We start from the raw sequence: 6602 nt of genomic DNA, 5'->3' as shown, positions 1-6602 counted from the left end.
CTCGTCCGGAAATGCGTCGTTAACTGTGGTGATGAAAGTCATTTATTTATACACCCACAATTTGCCCTCGCTCTCAAAGACCCTTCGCACACCAAAAGTCGCAGCAGGCATTTCGTTAAACAATGCGAACGACAGAGCAACAAGCAGCGAAACCGCGCGACAGTTTCAACCTATATGCTTGGCACGTGGTCTTACACAGGTTTGATGCTCTCTGCGGGACGTGATCAAAATAAAGCAGCCTCCCAGTACCGCCAAAGCCACTTACATCTGCATCTCTGTGTGGCGATAAATCAGAGGCCGAAGCGCTATCGCCATAGCTGTCTGCCTGAGGCGGCTTTGCTCCCGAGGTAGTATTTCTACGAGTCCGGCGGTTGCGTTCGAATTTCGCGGGCTTTGTTTTTGTTCAGTTCGTTTCCATCGGTGTGTGCATGGGCTACCCGCTCAATATAATGTTTTCCTATGGGTAATCGTCATTGTTAGGAGTTGGGAATGATGTGCGAGTACGTGACCAGCGTCCTAGACAGAGCCCCGGCCATGGGAGCAAGCCTAACGTCCTCCTTTGCGGAAGGGCTCTTTTTTTTTGGGTTGGCAATCCCGGCGCAATCTACCAGTCCAAGCGGCAATGATGACGGCGGCATACTACTGTCCTTAAGCCATAGTCGCAGCGTCCAACATCCTTTTTACCACTTCTGTAACAGTGGCTTAATGAGGTGTTGTTCCATACTTACTGGTGCACACCAAGGAATACGATTTCTGGGTGTTCCTTACCCAATCGTTCAACGCAGTCGTTTTGTTTAGAGTTAAGGCTGCACAGCTTAGGAAAGCCGAGCTAGGTGTGCAGGCTGTTTCGCGTTGATTTTTGTGGGCTGTTTCTGTTTCGCGTTGATTCTTTTGGCAGATTTTGTGACCTCCAGCCTTCCGCCTTCCGTGTTTTTTTTTTTTCTCTTAGTGCACGTGGACCCCAGAACATTGGCGCGTTGAGTGGCTTGTTGCGATTATGAAAACTGATCCAACTTGATGAAAACTGATCCTGCATCAAGAAAGGTATAAAAATGCGGGATTTTCTGGCCTTACAGGCTGTGTTAACAAAAAATACGTATTCTTCATTTCCGAATCTGTCTATAAAATTCTGATTTGCAGGAAAGAGCCCAAGACCTGTCACCGAAATTTTTATTGTCTGCGTGTGGACCGAAATCCAAATACTCCCTATTTGCAGCGATAGCCTTAAAACGTGCCCGCATATATTGGCTCATGCCAATGATACCAGCCATCGGCAGCTCACGTCAACATACCTGTTACAATCAACACGTACTCATGCCCTCAAGGGTACTGGCCGATGACAATGCTAGCGGACGTGAGGACCACATGGTCAATTTACGACACCCGATTCCCGTGTGAAGTATGCACACCAAACACCAACATCTCCCATACTCACTCAGGAGGATTCGCCCGTGATGACGACCGCCGTAGTCAGGGGGTGATGGCATGGCCGATTCCCCAAGTATAATTTCAAAGGCCATTGACATAGCCCTCAGCTTGTAATGGGTTCACAACTCAACGGGAAGTGAAGCTCACGCATCCTGACATTATGACAGAAACCTTAGGGGCAGCCGTAACTTTTATACATTTGGAGAGAATGCACAAATGGAGGTTAAGCGTTAAAAAAGGCGACGGAGGTTTGCTCAAGTCAATTCAATTTTACCGCGTGCTCGCTGGCCGTCTACTTTAATAATTATTTACTATTGGGATATTTGGAATGCCGCCAAGAGGCCTAGGAGCTGCCGGAGAACTTTCTTCTATTTTTGGGTGGAAACATTGTTTCCAAAGCGTGTTTTTATTTGGTATTAAAAATAAAGCATTCATGTATTTTAACTAAACGAACACTAGAAATACCACTTATGTATTGATGTTTTGCCACAAATATGCTAGTTTTTTTTTTTTTTTTGCTGACCAATGTTAAAAACTATGAAGTGTGTTTCCAGACTGAGCGGCTTGATAAAGTTTTGCTTATATAAACTCCTCCTGGAAGAATTTATTCTAACTTTTCGGTTGGCGGTTGAACCGGAGGACGTACGTACGGACGGAGGGACGAACGGACAGAACGACAGACAGACAGACAGACAGACAGACAGACAGACAGACAGACAGAAAAACTAAATGTTTAACGTTTATGTAGCTCAAGAAATACTATTGTCTTCAATTGTGCGAACGGTGACTGAATGTAAGCATGCAAGCTTTATACTAAACTTTTTTGCACCATGGTTCATAAAAAAGGGCGAAATCGCTAATATTGGGATCTCTGAATCTGGCGCATTTACTGTATTCAAGTGTCAACACCTTTGTTACAGTTTTACACCCAAGCCAGGCAGCGAAATGGGCGGTGGTCCACTGTACACCTTCGCGCCTTTGCGTGTTCGAGTGGTGTGGCATGAATGTTGAGTTGATTGATTAAGCCCGCAGTACATGATCAAAAGAGCCACTTTCGAAAGAAAAGATGAACACCAAGAACTGTATTTCAGACAAGCACCATTATCAAATCTTGGTGGTTTAGGCAAATACCATGCGTCAGTCACTTCTACAGTTGCAGTCGAGAAATATGCACACAAAATAAAACTATAGCTACACAATTGAGAAACCACATGCCTTAACATGAGTAGCGAGACTATTTTAATGATTGCAATGTGTGTTTTCTGATTAGAATAATTCTTCCTCCGCAATAAATACATTTGAATAGGCATCACTTCATTTCGAGTCCATCGCGCAATGCCTATCGCGAAAGCAAAGCTAGGCGAACCTTTCCCTGCATCCCAATCTTGTTCCGGCGCGCTATTCCAGAAGGCCCGAGATAACTATCTCCCGAGTTCCCAGCTGCTCGAGTTACCAAAGTAGTGATAGCTGAGCACCCGATAAACCTCGAGGGACACGGGAGCTATCGCGCCGAGGATGCTTGGCATTCAGCGCGCCCAGTCATAGCCTCCTTTATACTCTCACGTTGAAAAAGCACGGCTTTTGCGAACACCAAACTGCAGCGCCGTCTGGAATTGAGTTGTAACATGCACTCCGTTGCGTGAAGTAGATAGCCCCGCTATTTCTTTTAAAACTCCGGCCTGTCCCCAGCCTTCTTCCAAAGCTCCGCCCTTTAAAAGCGGCGCGGGGCGGCTCAGATTTTCTCGGTGTTCTGTTCTTCCTCTGAATTGAGTTTGCTACGATGTTTGAGGGTGGCTCCACTGCAGCTCAGAGCAAGCCCAAACCAAGTAAGCGAAGGAGTTCACTATAGGGAAAGGAACGGGCCCTTCTCCCGGCTCTGCCTAACGTGACCGGCCTTGTTTACGTGCGGACGGCAGGCGTAGTATCAATTCGCCCCAATGTAGCGTGTCATGATCGTGTTGGAACATTGACGAGTGCGTTTTAGACGTTGAAGGAGTGTCATCGGTCGTCGATTGTGTTTTTACTGTGCATGAATACGGCTGCCATGGGAAAATCTTGTCGTCTTCACCGCTCCTATCGTTAGGAATTGAGGGAACTCTTCGTTCGGATCGCGAACACTCCCGCGACTGTGGCAGCATTTGACTGCCGGTGGCCTTGTGACTTCGTCCGTTCATTGTTTGCTGCAAAGCTTTGTTCCTGTAGCGCCAAATGCAAATGACTTCATGGCTGCTACGCTACCCCACCAGCGAAGTGGACTCAATGGTAGCCCTACTTGGGTGAAGCTTCGGTCGCTACGATGCTCGCACGAATGGGCTGTGTGTCTTTGATTTCCACGAGAACTCTTAGGAAACTCGGGATGGATATCGCGCGGCGGAGTTGAAGTCGTGACGCTCGCGGTGGCGGCTGCTGCAGCGTGCTTCATTGCTGACGGTCGTCGTAGCAGGCATATATCTACCTCGACTTAGTTTTTTCCTTTGGCCGAGGAGGAATTTCAGGCACTTTTTTGTCTCTCAATAGTACTATGCATTGGCTGTGCAGTCATCTGGCTCCCGACCCCCTTTGCGACGACTTTGAGGCGGCTTACGCTCCATGACTGCCGAGGAGCAAGTGTGTGCGCTGCGGTTTTACGCGACGGACACCTTCCACGGAAGCGTTGGTAGGGACCGCCCCAACGACCGCCAGTCCGCCGATATGTGCGAAATAGGATTACTGCAGTCATTTTTTCCGCCTATTTTTAAATGGTTCGCCGGACATTGCTGCCGCAGATTCTAGCATGCGTTTGCCCGTCTGCAGCCGGAGCGTGCGCTTCAGTCGCGGCTGCTCGATAGAAAGGAGGTTTCCATCGAGTGGCTGTGGTTCAGTTATCTGCTAGCAAAACTTCTGAAGGTGGCGTTGCATGAACGTGCGCTTCGTTTCTCGTCATCGCTGCAGACGGTTTCGCTTGACGCGTTGCGTGTCACACCATTCTTACGAAAACGCTACTGGCAGCATAGTATACAATCAACGGCGTTTATTCATTTTCGAGGCTATCTCTACGCATTGAGCGGGTTTGGTCCAGTGTCTTCGTAATCTGGCAGGATGATTTGTTTGTAGGGTTTAACGTGCCGACGCAACGCAGGCGGTAAGGCGCGCTGTAGTGGAGGGCTCTGGATTAATTTTGACCATCTTGGGATCTATCTTGTAAAGCGGAGCATGCAAAACATTTGAAGGGGAGAGTTGATACCGCAAGAAACAGCATGACTCGAGGACGCTGAAAGAATAAGGGGGAGGGAGTAGAATGGAGTCCATAAAAATGGCTGCGGCTTAGCTCCGCTAACCTGTGATATGCAAAGCAAAAGCTTCGCTTAGTCTCGTTGAGTCTTGATTTCGCTTGGTTAACCTTTGATTTAGCTCTATTGCCGACCACGTCCCTAAGCCGTTCGGTTGCGTGCACCGCTCACAGAAGGACGCCGAGGTGAACGCTGCTTTCATTCATGGCGAACGCACCGTTCCTCTTCGCCGGGCGCGAGACGAGTCACGCTAGACGACCCAGCGCTGTATGCATGGGAGGCTGCGGGGGGTGGTTGGCTGCCTCAGCTGCAGCGGCGGTGGCGACCGCTGTAGGCGCCCGCAGGCGCCAACAGCGGGCCCAGCGAATCATGCGATGCGCTTCGAGGGGTGTGTCGCCGGGGGTGTGTCTCCGGTCAAAAGGTCATTTGCGAATCCTCCACGAAATCGCTATACGAAAGTAGTAAAGCTGTGCTTTTAAAAAAAAAATTAACGGCTGTAGATAGCTATGTCGAATAAGAGCTGTGAAGAGCAACGCAAAATAAAGGAAATTAATTGGAAAAGTTGCGGTTGCTGCTATTCCTTTCTTCTCAGCACATGCCCAATTGGGTGACTTGTCCGCAATCTGGATCTTTGAGGAGCGAATGTGCCCGGTTTTGATTATTTACAAAACTGGGAATTGTAAAAGTAAAAGTTGTAGAACAATGCGTGCCGCGAGACGCGTGAATGTGATGGTACATGAGAGAGAGAGAGAGAGAGAGAGAGAGAGAGAGAGAGAGAGAGAGAGAGAGAGAGAGAGAGAGAGAGAGAGAGAGAGAGAGAGAGAGAGAGAAAATTTTTATTTCTCCAACAGAGGCTGATGTGTGGGCGTCGCCCTGTGGAAGGCGTCCCTAGTCCGGGATGCCTTGACTTCGGCTGGCCGTCCGTGCTCAGGTCACCAACTTAACCTGGATATCCGGGTCCGGGCTGGCCAGGGAAGCCCTCAACTGCTCGAAGGTTGGGTTGGAAAGGGGGGGTACATGAGAAGTACAGGTGCACACCAGCCGCGCAGAACCCCGATTATAGGGAGGCGGTGGTGTGTGTCAGGCTTCTTGTTGACGAGTTCACTACGAAATGAAAGAGAAGAAACTGACAGAAACACGGTATAGCAGAAAAGAAGACGGTCGAAGTAATGCTAGAATTCATGCCGAAAGACAAAGAAATGAAAGCGAGCAAAAATATGCAAGTACAACCATAGCCTATGGCACAACACATGAGTTAAGAATAATCGCAAGTAGAATGTATCAGTTGTTAATAATAAGTATCGCAAGTACATTGCATCAGTTCTTACCAGGCAGCGCCAGGTTTTTGCTTTCAAATCACGTAAGCAGGCTTAACTTCCTCTAGGGAATTTTGTATCAAAAAGCGGACGGAGGGTTTCGATAACACGCAGCAGCAATTACTTTGAATGTGGCGCGCTTCCATCACCCGCTTTCTTTCTTTTTCCAGTCGGCCTTAATCACGTGATTGCATTGTCGTCCACCGACGGCAGAAATAGGCAGAAACTGCTTCTCAGGACGGAAAATGCAAACAAAAAATGTCATATGAACGCCTAAATTAAAAATAAATGAACTGTGTAGTGAAAAACAGAATAATTAAATACAAGCGCGATAAACTAGAGTAGTTGGATTTGCTCAGGAAATGGCATGAATCGCATTTTTAATCGCTTGAACTCCGCCTCAAATATCATTACGTTACGTGGGCGTCACTAGAGCTCGTGTCTCCCGAGTTACGCTCAATCTCTGGCCTTCTGGAATAGGAAGCAGCACAGTGAAAACACCTCACACATAAAACAAGTCGAACAGAAATATTTATTCACGCACAACAATACTGTTCCCAAAATATCTTTTTGCGCGAGATATTAAGTA

The sequence above is a fragment of the Haemaphysalis longicornis genome, unplaced genomic scaffold, assembly GCF_048455015.1.
Source record: "Haemaphysalis longicornis isolate Haplotype H1 unplaced genomic scaffold, Haemaphysalis longicornis Haplotype H1 scaffold_3, whole genome shotgun sequence".
Lineage (NCBI taxonomy): Eukaryota > Metazoa > Arthropoda > Arachnida > Ixodida > Ixodidae > Haemaphysalis > Haemaphysalis longicornis.
Note: the sequence above shows the minus strand (reverse complement) of the source record.